Below are 19,750 nucleotides of genomic sequence, written 5' to 3' on the forward strand. Positions count from 1 at the left end.
GTCCCTGCGCCACCCAGAGCTTAAATCCCCATTTTACAGATGAGACTACTGAGGTGTAGAGAAGATTGCAGAAAAGTTAAATGACTTGCCCAAGGTCACATAGAAGGCAAGTGGCAAAGCCAGGATTAGAACCCAGGTCCCCGACCCCGGGGCCCATGCTCTTTTTACTAGGCCTCCCCCTGCTGGATTGGATTTAGAGGGAGTGACACAGGGGCCCGTGCCAAAAAAAAAATAATAAAATTCTGTGAGGTGGCTGCCTCTCAAGTTTGCTGCCCCGGGGGACTGCAATCTTTCTCCCAGAATTCAGATTGAAGAGAACACTTTTATTTGACACAAACCTGAAAACAGTAGAGAGCAGAGGGCCCTAGTACACTATTAACCAAAACTACCAGATGCACAGTGTCAATGCAAGGTTTTTTTAAAAAAAAAAAAACAAAAACCCAAAAAACCCTTCTTGAAATAAACTGAATCAGGAAGAGGTTACTCAGTTTTAGTCCCCACCCAGGACTGACCTACTCCCTCTTCAGAGCAGTGAACAAGGCCCAAGAAACAGTCATTAAGTCATTTGACTGAACTATTTCAAAGCGGGGGGGGCTTCTCACATTTATAAAGTTGCATTCTGTTAGCAATTCATTCAACAGCCATTGGGCAGAACAAAACCTGAAAGTTATAAGGAAGTTTAGGGTACTTCAAAGATGGTTAAATTACCCTAAATGACTCTTGATGAGGCAAAGGCATATAAACCCATTCCCAAGCTAGCTGCTTAGAGAAATGTGAAGTGTGGAGGGTAAACTATGAGAGAATCCAGGAAGAACATAGTAATCATCTTCCTATGATCGAGACAAATCTCTGGATCTCTGAAATGCCATATTCAGGAGCCTGATCCTCCAGGTTGCAACTTTCTAGAAGATCCAAGGACATGCAGTGTTTTGAGACAATGCAAACGACCTAATAGTAACTATGTTATACTGTTCCCTCCCCCAAGCGCCTAGTACAGAGCTCTGCACACGGTAAGCACTCAAATACCATTGATGAAGATAAAATGATTATGATAAAAACATAAATCAAAAGAAAAAAACACAAAAGTTTACACATCAAAAGGCTCGCAAATCTCGCGAAAATTGGTATTTCATTTGTGCCTTTAGAGTATTGATGGATAGCATTAAAAAAAAGGAAAAATGTTCGGACCATAAGAAGTTTCATAAATGGGACAACTCAACTATAAGAAGACTTTATAGGCAATGAAAAGAAGGCAGGTTCAGTATATGCAAATATTCCCAAAAGGCTAAATTTTCCATTCTCCATACTGCAAGTGCAAACTTCTCATCACTCTGCGATTGAACACTTGACAATTTGGTTATTAATTAACTATTTGAATTCAGTACTGCTATTTATTTAGTTTAAACTGAACTCAGAACCATTTCTCTGGGCCAATAAGCCTGATATTAATGTACCAGAAGCAGAAAATTGCATGAACCCAAGTAAATCTTTCCTTCCTGGCAATCAGATTATAAACTCCTCAAAGGCTGTGACTGCATCTTTTACTACTACTGCATGTTCCCCGAACTCCTTCTAGAGTGCTGGGTTCGCAGTAGATGCCCAATAAATGCTGCCAGTGACAGTGAGGAAGGAAAGGTCAGTGGTTTTCCTTAAATCATCGATCAATCGATGGTTTTTACTGAGCCCTTGCTATGTACAGATTCTTACAAAGAGCAGGGCTTCTATGGGTCAAAATTCCACTAAAATTGCTCCATTTTGCCCAAACTACAAATACACTGAGAATCAATCAATTGTATTTATTGAGCATTGTATGCAGAACACTATACTAAGCGCTTGGGAGAGAACAACATTATAACAGGCAAATTCCCTGCCCACAACAAGCTAACAGCCCAGAGGGGGGAGACAGACATTAATATAAATAAATTAATTACAGATATGCACATAAGTGCTGCGGAGCTGGGATGGGGGATGTATAAAGGGAGCAAGTCAGGGCGATACAGAAGGGAGTGAAAGAAAAGGAAAAGAGGAGTCATTCAGGAAAGGCCTCTTGGAGGAGATGTGTCTTCAAAAAACTTTTGAATGAGGAGAGTGATTATCTGTCGTATATGAAGAAGAAGAGCATTCCAGGCCAGAGGCAGGCCGTGGGTGAGAGAGGTTGGCGGTGAGATAGACGAGATCGAGGTAGTGAGTAGGTTGGCATTAGAGGAGCTAAGTGTGAGGACTGGGTTGTAGTAGGAGAGTAGCAAGGTGAGGTCATTCATTCATCATATCTCAACTAGATTACTGCATCAGCAACCTTTCTGACCTCCCAGCCTCCTGACTCTGCCCACTTCAGTCTATACTTCACTCTGCTGCCCAGATTCTCTTTCTACAGAAACACTCTGGGCATGCCACCCCCCTCCTCAAAAATCTCCAGTGGTTGCCTGTCAAACTTTACATGAAGCAAAAACTCCTCACTCTTGGCTTCAAAGCTCTCCATCCCCTTGCCCCCTCCTACCTCACCTCCCTTCTCTCCTTCTGTGGCCCAGCCTGCACACTCCACTCCTCTGCCGCTAACCCTCACTGTGCCTCGTTCTCACCTGTCCCATCATCGACCCTTGGCCCACGTTCTACCTCTGATCTAGAACGCCCTCCCTTCTCGCATCTGCCAAAATAGCACATTTCCCCCCTTCAAAGTCCTACTGAAAGCTCACCTCCTCTAGGAGGCCTTCCCAAACTAAGCCCCCCTTTCCTCTGCTCCTCCTCCCCTCCCCATCTCCCCAACTCCCTCCTTCTGATCTACCCCCCGCACCCCACAGCACTTGTGCATATATATATGTATATGTATTTATTATTCTATTTATTTTATAAATGGTGTACATATATCTGTAATTCTATTTATTTATATTGATGCTATTGATGTCTGTTTTCTTGTTTTGATGTCTGTCTTCCCGCTTCTAGACTGTGAGCCCATTATTGGGAGAGATTGTCTCTATATCTGTTGCCAAATTGTATTTCCAAGTGCTTAGTACAGTGCTCTGCACATAGTAAGCACTCAATAAATATGATTGAAAGAATGAATGAATGAATAGGAGAGGCAAGGTGATTGAGTGCTTTAAAGCTGATAGGAGTTTCTGTCTGATGCAGAGGTGGATGGGCAACCACTGGAGGTTCTTGAGGAGAGGAGAAACATGGACTTACTTGACCAACGTCACGCAGCAGGCGAGTCTACCACACAGACCTCTACCCTGAGCATTGGTACAGCTTTGGGAGGTGAAGAAAACAGCTAATAGCACTCCAGGAGGAAAGTTCATTCCTGTCAGCTACAGACATTCCAGTCTCCCATTCCTCCTTCCAGGCCCCAAGACAACTGTCAATGCCTCCCCACTGAAGCCAGCATCAGGATCGAAATCCCCAGCCTTCCTGTCGACTTGCTCCAGTCTAAGCTCATCTGAGCCACTCTACTTTTCTGCCCCTCCATTTTCTCTGCTATAAACGGAGCACAGACACATTCTAGCTCAAGGGATGTCTGCTAGCTACCAGAATAAGGCAGACCCCTGGTCAGAAACCTGAGAACGGGGGTGAACGGGTTTGAAGGGGAGAAGGTTCAGCAGATAGTAAGCGCTCAATAAATACCACCGACTGATTGATTGATTTCCAACCCGCTACTTAACCTGGCTGTGAGAAGCACGGCAGAAGTAATGCAAAGTCCAAGGATCGCTTGTCAACATGGATACTTAGGGTGCACCGCTGAGTGGAAAGCACTATACCAGCTGCTATGGAACATGTGAGAAAAGTAGAAGACATGGTGTCTGGTTTGGAAGAGTTAACAACCTAATGGAGTATGGGGAGACAAGCTGGCACGTTGAGTTTATATTCAGTGGGAACAGGACTAGACGTAACTGCTAACAACAAAAGCAAACAACTGAATGACTACATATATACATACACAGAGAAGCAGCAAGGCATAGTGGATAGAGCACGGACATGGAAGTCAAGAAGGTCATGGGTTCTAATGCGGACTCTACTACTTGTCTGCTGTGTGACTTTAGGCGAATCATTTTACTTCTCTAGGCCTCAGCTAACACATCTGTAAAATGGGGATTGAGCCTGTGAGCCTCAAATGGGACAGGGCCTGTGTCCAACCCGATTTGCTTTGTATCCACCCAAGCGTTTAGTACAGTGCCTGGCACACAATAAGTGCTTAACAAATTCCAGTTATTACTATTATTATTATATTTATACACCCACACACTCAGACACATATATATTCACACACTCTATGGGCCCCTAGAGATCAATCAATCAATGGTATAAATCAATCGGTGCAAGAGCACTGAACTAAGCGATTGGGAGAAAACAATTCCATAGAGTTAGCAGACACATTCCCAGAGATCCAAGATGTGGATCTGCAACAGCATCGATCTGGCCACGGCTTAGGGAATTGTGAAAAAACCAACTGCCACCCTCAGCCTGATGATGGAAACAACAAACTTTCGGATAGGCCCATAATGAAAAGTTTCAACCACTCTATCTCCAATACCCTTCCGAGGTCAGCCCAATAGTTCATCCCGCTGGGCACTGTTTCCGACGGTGGCACTCAAGGACGTTCGGTGGAACCAAGTACCCTTGATATCTGAGCGTCTCCGTGTTCCTTCTCCATCCCACGCGACACCCGATGCACAAACCCCGTTTTCCTGCTCCACTGACCCCGTGACCCTCTCCGGATCGGGAATTTTGAGTCGTCCACTGCCCCCGTTTGCCGACTGTCTTTCTTGCTGAATTGTACTTTCCAGGTGCTTAGTACAGTGCTCTGCACACAGTAAGCGCTCAATAAATACGACTGACTGAATGAATCCCCAGGCGCATTCTCTTCTGCTATTCTACAGCCCTTCTCTCAAAATTCATTTCAGCGGTTTGAAATTTTCAAATGGAAAGTGGTATGTGTATCTGCTAGTCCCAGAATGAGTCAAATAGGTGAAACGAACGGAGCACGGGGTGGGGTTGCATATTTGGAATGGGAAAGCTGTGCTTCCAAACATCATCCTAGAAGAAGGCCAGACTTCCAGGGAGGCCCAGGAACGGCTCCAGAATGTAGCCATCCTTTCTCGGGGTGGAAATCTGATCCCAAATAGCACTAATTCATCTTCCCTGAAACTGTAATCAATCCGACAGCATTACTCAAAACATTTACGTACAATTGACAGTGAAGAGTCTACACTGAAATTTCTCCTTTCTTTCAGCTTAATGCATCCACACATCATTCATATGCTTTATAGATTGCTCAGTTTGTCCACTTTATTGGGTGATTTCACTGCTATTTTGAGAAGGTTACATTTTATCAGCTGATTTGAAGAGTGAAGTGAAACGGTAGCAAGACAATATAATGTATTCTTAGCTAGAGGGCCCAGGCCTGGAGGCATAGGGATGCAACTTGCTCTGAAATTAGCGCTCACAGAGGCGATTCTATAAAGGATTCGATAGAAAGAGGCCGAGATCAAAGTCAAACTAAAGCAATTCCAGATTGAAAGGGAGGCTTTTCCTTTTTGCTAAATATACTTGAACGCGTTCTAAAATAAATGGCTCGATGATGTCTCATACTGCAGTTCCTCTCAGAACAGGAAGAGTTATGAGTTTAGTAACCAGATGCCGAAAATATGGCCCCCTGAGTCCAAGAGGCAGCCGGTGGCCGGTCCTAGTCCTGCCTTTCGCCATAGGTGGTGGCAACGGGGAGCCCGGCACGGGTCAGAGAAAAGCGGCAAGAGCAGACTCAGGACGGCACCAGCAGTTAACTAAAGAAACACGGAACAAAGAAGGAGCGAGGTTTTGGTGGGGGAAGGGGCCGGGCTAGGGAAGGGGACAAACTGGCAAAATGAGAAAAACAAAGACAGCAAAAAGAGTACCTCTTTCTGATAATCTGACACCCTCCAACTTTTGCCGTGACTCTTATCCTGATCTGCCTGTCTCTTTCTCTCTCTGTTTACCGGCCTCTATGGAGAGCAACTTCTCTCAGACTTTAGGTTGTGAGGGTCAGGGACGGTGTCTACTCCTTACCTGTGCATTCTCTCCCAGCGCTTAATTCAGTGCTCTGCACACAGTAAGTGCTTAATGAGTATTATTACTAGTGGTCAGTCCTCCTGGCCCCTTCTGGTGCCTTACCTCATTTCCTCTTTGGAGTCTCCTTTCCCTTGACTTATTATTGACCTTTCTCTGCCTTGCTCATCTCTTTTAATTGCTCTACATCCTTTCCCTCCTCTTTCTGTGTCCCTCTCCCTCACCCCCAGCTACTCAACTCCCTATCCTTTTATTCCTTTTTCCTTTTACGGCTGCCTGAATCTCAAGCCCTTTCCTTTTTTCTACTCCCTTCTCTCCTCCCTTTCCCTTTCTCCCCTCACTCCTCTGATTCCTGACATTCCCAGGCTCTACCTCTTCTCCAGGCCTGATGGGTAGGAGGGAAGGAGGGAGCGGCTCATTCTCAGAGCCCCATCGGAGACGGACACTCATCCCGGAACGGGCTTCTCGCCCTGCTTCCGCTTCTGCAGGGAGCAGGTGGAAAGTGGTGGCCTAGTCACCCATTTCCCCCTGGAATCCTGGGACCCAGATGGCCAGGACATCCCCGGGGCTATTAGTCACACGACACAAGCTTCTCCTTCCCCAGGACACAAGCAGCTTAGTTGGCCCAACTGGCCCGAGCATCTGCTCGGGTTCAAGTTAGTCGCCACCACGACGGCTTCTCTGAGCCGGGGTTGCCAGAGATCTTGACCACGACCTCTCACCGACTTGCCTCTTTTTTCATGTAGAAAAGCATTTCTCTGGCACTTAACTGATCAATCTCACAGGAGAGTTTACCAAAGGGATTTTAAAGGTGGTGTGTGGTGTAATTAATGTCCAGAGAGGATGAACATGACTTCTCCGACATGATGCACTGAGTTTGCGGGGTGGTTTTCCTTGAATTTCTATTTACTGCTAAAACAACTGTTCCAGAATTAGGCAGCAAGGAAAAAGGTTTGGTTCTGCTGAAATTACTGAAAACATAGATAATTAGAACCAGGATGCTTTCAGTGTGGTGCTGAGCTCATCGGGAAGGTAAACAGTGACTTAGAGGGCAATCTAAAGCTGAGCAGAAAGCCTAAAAAGTGTATGGCTTTGTTTCTTGACGCTTCCAGGCTGTTCACCTGACCTGGAAGGAGGAGAAAAGTCACGGAAAGGATGTCCACAAAATACCCACGAGTAAATGCCATCAGGGGGTTTTATTTGATTGAAGGGTGTGTCACTTTGTTTTTGGCCGAGGAAACCGCTGAGATGTTCAGCTCTAGATTCAGCCATCAACCATGTTCAACTGCATCTGGAGCATATAAAGCCTCCCTGAACACAAAATACTTCTCTCCCTCTCTCCAAGTGTGTTCCCGGGTCAGATTAGACTTGAACTTTTCCTCATCACACTTGTGGATGCGTTTTCCTTAATGCTTTTTTTTTGCTTCCTCTCTGATTCCATCCTGAATTCAGGCCACGGAGTCTAATAATAATGTTGGTATTTGTTAAGCGCTTACTATGTGCCGAGCACTGTTCTAAGCGCTGGGGTAGACACAGGGGAATCTGGTTGTCCCACGTGGGGCTCACGGTCTTAATCCCCATTTTACAGATGAGGTAACTGAGGCACCGAGAAGTTAAGTGACTTACCCAAAGTCACACGGCTGACAAGTGGTCGAGCCGGAATTCGAATCCATGACCTCTGACTCCAAAGCCCGTGCTCTTTCCACTGAGCCACGCTGCTTCTCTATCGGTCACTCCTCTCACAAGTTCCTGACTCTTGCAGAGCTGGACCTGCCTCGCCTCAAGGCCAACTCTACTGAGTTTTTGGATTCACTGGATTCCCCACCGAGGTGGGGAAGGGAGAGGACCTGGCTGATGAAGTACTTGACTCCAGCCTCCTGATTCTGGGGCCAGGGACATCCTACACCTTCACCACTCATCTTAACTCTGATATTTCATCTCTACGCCCCACCGCAATATGACATTAGAGGAGGTTAAACTGTTTTCCAGGATATGAGAGGGAAATGACTAGGATTGCAACCCTTTATAATAATAATAAATAATTATAGTGTTTGTTAAGCGATTACTACATGCAGAGCACTATTCTAAGCGCTGGAGTAGACACAGGAGAATCGGGCTGTCCCAAGTGAGGCTCACAGTCTTAATCCCCATTTTACAGATGAGGTAACTGAGGCACAGAGAAGTTAAGTGACTAGCCCACAGTCACACAGCTGCCGTTTACTATGTGCCAAGGCACTGTACTAAGCACTGGGAAGCAGCGGGGCTTAGTCGAAAAAGCACAGGCTTGGGAGTCAGAGGTCGTGGGTTCTAATCCTGACTCCGCCACTCATCTGCTGCATGACCTTGGGCAAGCCACTTAACTTCTCTGTGCCTCAATTACCTCATCTGTAAAAATGGGGATTTAAAAAAAAATGTGAGCCCCACATGGGACAATCTGATTACCTTGTATTTACCCCAGAGCTTAGAACAGTGCTCAGCACAGAGTAAGCGCTTAACAAATACCATAATTATTATAAGAGTAAATCGGGTTGGACACAATCCAAGTCCCACATGGGGCTCACAGTCTCAATCCCCATTTTACAAAGGAGATCACTGAGGCCCAGAAGTGAAGTGACTCTCCCAAGGTCACCCAGCAGACAAGTAGAGGAGCTGGGATTAGAACCCGTGACCGTCTGACTCCCAGGCCCGGGCTCTACCCACTATGCCGTGCTGGTTCTTTAATAATAATAATAATAATAATAATGTTGGTATTTGTTAAGCGCTTACTATGTGCCGAGCACTGTTCTAAGCGCTGGGGTAAACACAGGGGAATCAGGTTGTCCCACGTGGGGCTCACACTTAATCCCCATTTTACAGATGAGGGAACTGAGGCACAGAGAAGTTAAGTGACTTGCCCACAGTCACACAGCTGACAAGTGGCAGAGCTGGGATTCGAACTCATGAGCCCTGACTCCAAAGCCCGTGCTCTTTCCACTGCGCCACGCTGCTTCTCTAAGAGTTCTTTAGCACTCTTACTCCACAATTCAGCCCAAAAGGGGAGACCCAGATCTGCAACGGTGACAAAAACAAGTCAAGATACAGTAGGAAAAATGTAGGAGCCTCATTAGAAAAGAAAATAAAGCTCCGAAGTATGTGTTACGCTTCCCAAACCGAACTCAGAATTTGAAATTGAAATCAACTGTCAAGGCAAATGCTTAGCTTAATAGGATTTCAGTGTTTCAGTTTTCAGTGTTGCCTAATGGAAAGAGCACCAGCCTGGGAGTCAGAGGGCCAGGGTTCTAAATCTCGGCTCTGTCACGTATTCTCTGTGTAACCTGGGCAAGTCACTTAACTTCTCTGTCCCTCAGTTCCCTCATCTGCAAAATGGGGATTCAATACCTGTTCTCCTTTTTCCTTAGGCTGTGAGCCCCATGTGGGACCTGATGATCTGGAATCTACCTCAGTAATAATAATAATAATAATGTTGGTATTTGTTAAGCACTTACTATGTGCAGAGCACTGTTCTAAGCGCTGGGGTAGACACAGGGGAATCAGGTTGTCCCACGTGGCTCACAGTCCTAACCCCCATTTTAAGATGAGGTAACTGAGGCACAGAGAAGTGAAGTGACTTGCCCACAGTCACACAGCTGACAACTTAGTACAGTGCTCGGCACATACTAAATATCCCCTCCACCATTTTTTTTTTACTCTGTGGAAATCACATTTCAAAAATAGAACACATCAGAGTCACTTTTTTGTGGTCATGTTGCACAAACTTCATCATCTACACAGAAATATCTGAGTTATGAAATGCAGGGGCAGTCACTCATAGGTTACAGTGAAAAGAAAGACAACCAACCCAATCAATGGCTAAGCCCCACACTGAAAAAACTGTGAGGAATGGTTCATCTCGTGAAGCACCAAACAGATAAAGCTCAACCAGAGATTCACAGACAGAATATACATTAGTAAGGAGTTGAGTTTGATGTAGCCAGTTGAAATTAGTAAGAGCTCTCTGCTTTCAGAAAAGGGCTCTTTTGAGTCAAACCATTTCTTTCCAGACTATGAGTTACCAGAGAAAATTCTGCACAAACAGGAAGTGGAACTAAACAAGTCTGAAGGTTTTGGCAGAAAGCGTCAGGGTTCATTTCAGCAGTTTATCCAACAGACCGGTATCCACCTTGAGACAAAACTCTCTTCCCTTCAGTGTCGTTTACTTTATGTGGGGTGGGCGATCCGGACACCTCCTCCACCCCGTTGTTCTACTTCCTCCTGCCCGAAGGTGCCGTGACTGCCCAGGCTGGGTTTCTGGGGTCTCCTTGGCTTGGGCCCTATCAGACAGGGTAAAACCGGGGTTTGTCCGGCCTCGACGCCGACCTCCGGAAGATCTGCACGCTGGGCAGGGCCGGGGCCTTCGATGACCAAGCGACTCATCTAAGGGCACGGCCCGCAGGGCCGTGACATCTCCAGGATCCGGCCGCTGCCTCTCCATCTGAACGAACAGCTGCCACCCCGGTCCACGCACTTGTCCCGTCTGACTCGACTACTGCATCAGCCTGGTCTCCCTGGCCTCAGTCTCTTCCCTCTCCAATCCACACGAGTCAGCTGCCTGAATCATTTTCTGCCACATCGCTTCCCCGCTCTTCCAACATCTCCAACTGGCCACTATTGCTCTTTGAGCCCCAACCCCTGACCACCGGCTTACAGGCTCTTTCCCTCTAGACTGTAAGATCCTTGTGGACAGGGACTGCATCGACCGACTCTGTTGTACTGTAGCCTCCCAAATGCTTAGTACGGTGCTCTGCGCAGGGTAAGTATTCAACAAATACCAGTGACTGAGCGATCCATCTCCCCCATACTTACCCACTCTCTTCTCCGATAATATCCCAGTTCCCCCTCTCTGTTCCTCTCAAGTTAACCTCCTGGGCCTCACTCTCACCTCGCCTGCTACCGACCCCCTGCTCACAGTTTGCCCCTGCAAACCCGACGCCTCATCGCTCGCCCCGTTTTCAAAGCCCTTCTGGGATCCCACCTGCTTTAAGAGGCCTGCCCTGATGAATTTCTTATTTCCCTACCTTACATTCCCACAACCGCCACTTCAGTGCCACATGAGCATTTAAGTATTCGCAACCTCCCACAGCATCTATTCATCCATTCGATCGTATTTATCGAGCACTTACTGTGTGCAGAGCGCTGCACTAGCACTTGGAAAGTACAATTCGGCAACAGATAGAGTCAATCCCTACCCACCGACGGGCTCACAGTCTAGAAGGGGGAGACAGACAACAAAACAAAACAAAACAGGAAGACAGGCATCAATAGCATCAAAATAAATAGAATTATAGATATATACACATCATTAATAAAATATATAGAATAAAAAATATGTACATATATACACAAGATAAACAGGTACATATCTTACCTACCCTATTATTTAAGCACTATCTCATACACATTTCCTCTTAAACCTTCTTCCTCGTAGCTGTAATATATTTTAGTGTTCGTCTCCCCCACTAGATTGCAAATTCTACCTTCCTCTCCCAAGCGTTTAGTCCAGTGCTCCTCACACTGTGTGCGCTCCACTGACACTCCTGCCAGGTGGGCTCTGGCAGCAGCCCCCGCTCCTTCGTGAAGGTGAACACACATTTCCCTACCCTTTGTTGCTCGAGTCACGGCTTTGGGCTCACAAGATTTCCAGACTGCCCACATTCCTGGCATGATTCTAGGCTCTCATTAGTCTTGCCAGCCAACACGTCAAACACCAAGAAGTGTGAGCTCTTTCTAGTCAGTCGATCGTATTTTTTGAGCGCTTCCAGCGTGCGGAGCACTGTATTAAGCGCATGGGAGAGTACAATACATCAGTATAACAGACACATTCCCTGCCCGCAACGAACTTAGAGTCTAGAGGGGGAGACGGTGCAACAACATAACGTTCCTCTTCTTCCTTCTGGGTCGCCCTGACTTGCTCCCTTTGTTCATCCCCTCTCCCACCCCCAGGAAACATGTCCAGCGATTAGTACAGTGTCTGGCACATAGTAAGCGCTTAATAAATAACATCATTGTTATTATTATATCTGTCACTTATTTATTCATATTCATATCTGTTACTCCCTCTAGACTGCAAACTCGCTGTGGGCAGCAGGGAATGTACCTGTTTATCGTTATATTGTACTCTCCTGAGTGCTTACTACAGTGCTCTGCACAAACTGAGCACTCAATAAATACGACTGAATGAATGAATAGTGTTTCCAAACACAATGTTTCTTACCTAGGTTAAGCATGGCTCCAGCCGGTAAGTTGCTTTCTTGCAAAAGCCTCCATGCCCAACTCAGGGAGTTCAAATCTCCTTTATAGTGATTCTACCACAGGGTGTGTGAGTGAAATATTTACAGGTCACGGGTTCTAACCCCGGCTCCGCCCCTTATCTGCTGCGTGACCTTGGGAAAGTCGCTGCACTTCTCTGGGCCTCGGCTACTTCATCCGTAAAATGGGGATTGAGACTGTGAACCCTAAGTGGGACAGGAACGGGGTACGACCCGATTCGCTTGTAACCATCCCGGTGATCAGCACAGTGCCTGACACATAGTAAGCGCTTAACAAATACCATAATTATTACACTCGTTTTTTTAAGTCTTCTTCCTCATTTTGCAGACCGGCTCCAGTTCCCCTAGGCTGTAAGCTCCCTGTGGGCAGGGAATGTGTCTGCCAACTCTGCTGTACTGTCCTCTCCCAACCGCTTATATAAGGCTCTGCACACGTTAAGGATGCAATAAATCCCATTTATTGATTACTGTTCTCTAGGTCCCCCGCCAGATTGTAAGCGTCTCACAGGGTTTGCTAACTCTACTTCCCTCTTCCAGTTAGTACACTGTGCTGCACAGAAGTGGTGCTCAATAAATACTAGAGATTGATGGATAAGGAATCAGAACCAATTAATGGAAATTTGTTGGGCTGGTTCATGATTGAATGCATTAATTTTCTGACCATTAACTTCACTAAATAGATGATAATTGTCATTTTCAGTACGGCGTTAAACACTTTCTATGTGCCGAGCCCTGGACTAACCCCTGGGATAAATAAGACATAATCAGACACAGTCCCTGTGCTATATGGGGCTCACAGTCTAATTAAAGGAGGGAGAAGGATTTAGTCCCCATTTTACAGATGAGGAAACTGTGACACAGAGAAGTTAAGTGACTTGCCCAGCATCACAGAGCAGACAAATGGCAGACTCAGAATTAGAACCCAAGTGCCCTGACTTCCAGGACCGTGCTTGTTCCACTACGACATGGTGCTTTTGATTTCTTTGAAGAATAAGGAACAACAGTTCAAACTCGAGGTCTGAACAAATGGGCTTGCTTATTTCCACAATATTTTAATTCTCAGCCTCTGACTTTATACACTGAAAATACCACCTAAACCCCAAATTAAAAATCATATCTTATGCAAATTTGTTTGGAATCAAAAGTGTTCTTCAAATTTAAAAATTCTTCCATTTCTGTTCTTTGCAACAGGGAAGAGAGCGACAATACTCAAAACTACTCTATCTGCCCAATAAAAGTACGGATAGCAATTCACGAAATCTTCCCTCTGACTTTTCCAACCCATACACACCCAAGAATAGCCATGTCCACATCTCTAGACTGAAGCTCATTGTGGACAGGGAATGTGTCTGTTTATTGTTATATTGTACTCTCCCGAGTGCTTAATACAGTGTTCTGCATACAGTAGGCACTCAATAAAATACGATTTAAATGAACATCTTAAAATCCATAGAGTAAAATTCTGCCCTATAGCACGTTTGCCTGTTTGAAAGGGAGGATCAATTCGCCGAGTCCAAAATAATCAAATAGTTCAATTCGCCACATCCAAAATAATCAAATAGTTCAACTTGCCGCATCCAAAATAATCAAATAGTTCAATTTGTCGCATCCAAAATAATCAAATAATTTGGTTCGCTGCATCCAAAATAATCAAATAATTCTATTTGCCTCGTGGAATAAATTTTGTATAAAACTCAACCTTTCCAACCCCGGTGTCTCTCTCTCTCTCTCTGTCTCGCCCGCCGAGCCGATTCCCAAACGAACCTGTCCCCGGGTGACAGGTGACAGGAGAAACAGCATGGTTTAGTGGAAACGGCACAGGCTTGGGAGTCAGAGGTCATGGGTTCTTACCCCGGCTCTCCCATTTGTCAGCTGTGTGACTTTGGGCAAGCCACTTAACTTCTCTGTGCCTCAGTTACCTCATCTGTAAAACATGGATGAAGACTCTGAGCCCCACTTGGGGCAACCCGATTACCTTGTATCTACCCCAGCGCTTAGAACAGTGCTTGGCACATAGTAAGCACTTAACAAATACCATCATCATTATTATTATTATTACTCTTCTTTAGATGGGGATTTAAGGAATGTTCGACCAAAAATACGCGTCAGTTTGGATACAATGTGATGTGGTGATGGAAGAAAGAGTCTCACACAGGCACTCGGCATCGGGAACAGGGTTAGTACTACAACGAAACCTCTCCTGAACACGACATTACAAATGCAACCCTATTTCATTGGACAATTGACTAGATGTTTACACCACCATAATGCTATCTCTATCATCACACCTGTCACTAAGGGGATCTCACCATTTGAGGAGAGTCTCAAGGAATTATTTTAACCCCCGGCTTGACCATTATATCTGCTAAAATTATATTTTATTAAACATGATTAGACTTCGCAAGGAAACACTTATTGATTCACTTCCAGTCTAGATAGAGAATTTACTGTTTGAACTGTAGAGATTTCTGATCATCAGAGACAATCTGGAAGTCACCAGTCAGACGCCCGCCTTCCAGGAGGCATTAAGGTACCCGGGATGTGGACATCTTATAACCTGTTTACCAGAGCTCAGAAAGTAAACTAGTCACTGAACCGGGAAGGGAGACTGGGCGTCTGGTGAGATGTGGGGCTTCGTCTGAGTACAAAGAACCACACAGGACTTAAAGGGCAAGTGATACTGAGCGGAGAAAAGCTGTTCTTGCATCTGTCACAAGGCACAACCTGACAACGGGCAGACAATACTATAACCATTCTGGCTTTTGCTAAGTGCTTACTATAGGCTAAGCACTAGGGTAGATACGAAACGATCGGATCAGACACGGTCCCTCTCCCAAAGAGGCTCACCGTGTAAGGGGAGAAGGAGACGAGCTGTTTAATCCCCATTTTACAGATGAGGAACTTGAGGCACAGAAGTCAAGTGACTTGCCTGAGGCTATCCATCAAGCAAGTGGCAGAGCCGGGATTAGAATCCAAGTCTCTTAAGAAATATTAAATACGTTCAAAAAGAGAGAATACCAGGGTGAAAGTTAAAGGAACAAAAAATAAGACTGCTTATCATTTTCTTTCCTGCTTGAGCATACAGTCGCAACCTTGAAAATACCTGAGAGGGGCAAGAAAATCAATGATAAAAAAAACTTTCAAGTTCTTAGCCAGCTATTGGAATGTCAAATCAGAAGTGACAAAAATTAGGTTATCATAAAGTAGACAAAGTAATAACATTGGATGTTGAATTGAAACGGAATCAAGATTATGATCGTCACTCTGCTGTCTGGATCACTGCAAGGAAGGTTAAGAAAACTTCTTGGGATTAAAACAATAACGACGACGATGAAAAACCCTACTGTTAGGGGCAGGGTAAATTCTAGAGTTCAGAAGTCATTCAGATAGGTTGTTCACAAGAAGCAGCGAAGCCTAGTGGATAGAGCCTAGGCCTGGGAGCCAGAAGGAACTGGGCTTCAATCCCAACTTTGCCACTTGTCTGCTCTGTGACCTTAGGCACGTCATTTCCCTGGGCCTCAGTTCCCTCAACTGTAAAATGGGGATGAAGACCGTGAACCCCATGTGGGACAGGGACTGTGTCCAACCTGATTAGCTTGAATCTACCTCAGTGCCTAGAACGGTGCCTGTTACATAATAAGCGTTTAACAAAACCCTTAGCAGGGCCCCTTGTCTTGCACAGGGACTACGTTGTCTTGCGCAGGGTCTGTGTCGGCCAACCTTTCGATTTTTGATAAACGAAAAGTGATATGAGGATTAAAACTGGGCAAGAAAAAACAAAAACTGTCAACTCGCTTGAAAAGGAGAGAGGAGGGAAAGGGTCCGAGGAGGGCTGGAGCCTACAGATTCCACATATTGAAGGCCTGTGGAGACTAGAAAGTGCTTAGTAATAATAATAATAATGATGATATTTGTTAAGCATTTACTCTGTGCCATGCACTGTACTAAGCGCTGGAGTGGAGACAAGGAAATTGGGTTGGGAACAGCCTCCGTCCCACGTTGGGCTCACAGTCTCCATCCCCATTTTCCAGATGAGGTAACTGAGGCCCAGAACAACGAAGTGACTTGCCCAAGGTCACCCAGCAGACAAGTGGGGGATCTGGGATCAGCGCCTGTGACCTTCTGACTTCCAGGCCCGTGCTCTATCTACTAGTCCATGCTGCCAAGCGCTTAGGACAGTGCTCAGCGCTCAATAAAGATGACTGAATGAACTAGAAATGTGTGTGAGTGTGGTGGGGAGGGTAGTCCCGTGTGCCGTGTGCCCCGTGCCCCGGGCCGGTTCCATTCTGGGTCCCCGGGGTACCCCGGCCGGACTGGGGCAGGTTCCCGGCCCGGGGGAACCGAGGGCGGCACTCGCGGGGCTGCAGGGAGGTGGAGGTCCCACAGGACACCCGACTGATGGCCACGGGGGCCACCGCTGCCCAGGAGCACGGCCTAGTGGCTACAGCCCGGGCCTGGGCGTCAGAAGGTCATGGGTTCTAATCCCGGCCCCACCACTTGTCTGCTGTGTGACCTTGGACCAGTCACTTCATTTCCCTAGGCCTCAATTACTGCATCTGGAAAATGAGGATGAAGACTGTGAGCCCCAAGTGGGACAGCCTGCTGACCCTGTATCTCCCCAGCGCTTAGAAGAGTGCACATAGTAACCACTTAACAAATACCGTCACTATTATTATTATTACTTTACTCCTCTGGGCCTCAGTTCCCTCACTTTTAAAATGGAGATGAAGACTGTGAGCCCTGTATGGGGCAGGGAGTGCGGCCAACCCGATCATCTTGTAATAATAATAATAATAAATAATTATATTTGTTAAGCACTTACTATGTGGCAGGCACTGTACTAAGCACTAGGGTGGACTCGAGCAGATAGGGTTGGACACAGTCCCTGTCCCACGTGGGGCTCACAGTCTTCATTTTACAGATGAGGTAATCGAGGCACAGAGAAGTAAAGTGACTTGCCCAAGGTCACAGAGCAGACAAGCGGTGGAGCCTGGATCAGAACGCATGACCTTCTGACTACCCCAGCGCTTAGAACGGTGCCTGGCATGTAATAAGTGCTTAAGAAATACCATCATTATTAGTGTTTGGCACATAGTAAGTGCAAAAGAAATACCATCATCATTCATTCATTCATTCAATAGTACTTATTGAGCGCTTACTATGTGCAGAGCACTGGACTAAGCGCTTGGAATGTACAATTCGGCAACAGATAAGACCCGATCCCTGCACAGTGACGGGCTCACAGTCTAATCGGGGGAGTCAGACGGCAGAGCAAAACAGAACGAAACATAAACAAGACAACATTATCACGATAAATAGAATCATTACTAGTGGTTGGCACATAGTAAGTGCATAAAAAATGCCATCATTACTAGTGGTTGGCACATGGTAAGAGCGTAATAACTACCATCATTATGAGAGCTTGGCACATAGTTAAGTGCATAAGAACCACCATCAGTATGAGTGCTTGGCCCATAGGAAGTGCATAAGAGATACCATCATTATGAGTGCTTGGCACATAGTGAGCGTATAAGAGATTCCATCATTATGAGTGCTTGGCACATAGTAAGTGCATAAGAGATACCATCATCATGAGTGCTTGGCACATAGTAAGTGCATAAAAGATACCATCATTATGAGTGCTTGGCACATAGTGAGCGCTTAAATGCCATCACCATCATCATCATTATTACGCAGAGCAGCAGCCAGCTGCAAGCACCCCCGACCCCCGGCCGGTCCTGTCGGTCCCGCGCGTCCCCCTCCGCTTCAGCGCTTACTACCCGGCCCACGTCCTGCCGTTGACCTGGAATGCCCTCCGTCCTCCCAGCCGCCAAACTAACTCTCTTCCCCTCCTCAAAGCCCTACTGAGAGCTCACCTCCCCCAGGAGGCCTTCCCAGACTGAGCCCTCCCTTTCCCTCTGCTCCCCGTCTCCTCCTTTTTGCCCCTACTCCCTCCCTCTGCTCTTCCCCCTTCCCCTCAGCACTGTGCTTATTTGTACATATTTACTGCTCTATTTTATTAATGATGTGTCTATATCTACGATTCTATTTAATTATTTTGATGCTACTGATGCCTACTTGTTTTGCTTTTCTGTCCCTCCCCACCTTGTAGACCGTGAGACCGGCGTGGGGCAGGGATGGTCTCTATCTGTGGCCCAACTGTCCCTTCCGAGCGCTTAAGTCCGGCGCTCTGCACATAGTAAGGGCTCAACAGTAGAGAAGCAGCGTGGCTCAGTGGAAAGAGCCCGGCCTTGGGAGTCGGAGGTCGTGGGTCCAAATCCCGGCTCAGCCACTTGTCAGCTGTGTGACTTTGGGCAAGGCACTTCACTTCCCTGTGCCTCAGTTACCCCATCTGTAAAATGGGGATTAAGACTGTGAGCCCCACGTGGGACAACCTGATCACCTTGTATCCCTCCCAGCGCTTAGAACAGTGCTATGCACGCAGTAAGCGCTTAACGAATGCAATCATCAATAAATACGAGGGAATGAGTGAATGGCTGAGTAGCAGAGTGGCCGGCAGGGAGTGAGGTGCTTCATAAATGGGCTGCGGATGCTGATGACTATGGTGTGGATGCCTGACTACTTGTTTTGCTCTGCTGTTTTGTAGTCTGTCTCCCGCAGCCCCACTTGTGGACAGTGAGCCCGGTGTGGGGCAGGGATGGTCTCTCTCTGAGACCCAATTGTGCCTTCCAAGCGCTTAGTCCAGCGCTCTGCACATAGTAAGTGCTCCTCCTCCAAGAGGCCTTCCCAAACTGAGCCTCCCCTTTCCCTCTGCTCCCCCTCCCCCCCACCCTCTCCTCCTCCCTTCTCCCCTCCCCTGAGCACTGTGCTCATTTGTATATATTATTACCCTATTTATTTTGTTACTGAGGTGGACATCCCCTTGATTCTATTTATCTTGATAATGTTGTCTTGTTTTTGTTTTGTTCTGCTGTCTGTCTCTCCCGATTAGACTGCATCTAATCACTGGGCAGAGATTGTCTCTATCTGTTGCCGAATTGTCCATTCCAAGCGCTTAGTCCAGTGCTCTGCACATAGCAAATGCTCAATAAATGTGATTCAATCTATCTTGATGATGTTGTCTTGTTTTTGTTTTGTTCTGTTTTGCTCTGCTGTCTCCCTGCTTAGACTGTGAGCCCGTCATTGGGCAGGGATGGTCTCTATCTGTGGCCGAATTGTCCATTCCAAGTGCTTAGTCCAGTGCTCTGCACACAGTAAGCGCTCAATAAATACGACTGAATCTATCTTGCTGATGCTGCCTTGTTTTTGTTTAGTTCTCTTTTGCTCTGCTGTCTGTCTCCCAGTTTAGACTGCGAGCCCTTCACGGGGCAGGGATGGTCTCTATCTGTGGCCGAATTGCCAGTCCAAGCGCTTAGCACAGTGCTCTGCACCTAGTAATCGCTCAAGAAATA

General features: G+C 46.4%; 1 protein-coding gene across 4 annotated transcripts in view; it reads right to left on the reverse strand.

Moving 5' to 3' along the window:
- The window catches only part of TFDP2 (transcription factor Dp-2), a 164,780-nt gene that overhangs the window by 143,970 nt on the left and 1,060 nt on the right, over nt 1-19,750 (reverse strand). The window lies entirely within an intron of this gene.

The sequence above is a fragment of the Ornithorhynchus anatinus genome, chromosome 1 (genome assembly GCF_004115215.2).
Source record: "Ornithorhynchus anatinus isolate Pmale09 chromosome 1, mOrnAna1.pri.v4, whole genome shotgun sequence".
Classification (NCBI taxonomy): domain Eukaryota; kingdom Metazoa; phylum Chordata; class Mammalia; order Monotremata; family Ornithorhynchidae; genus Ornithorhynchus; species Ornithorhynchus anatinus.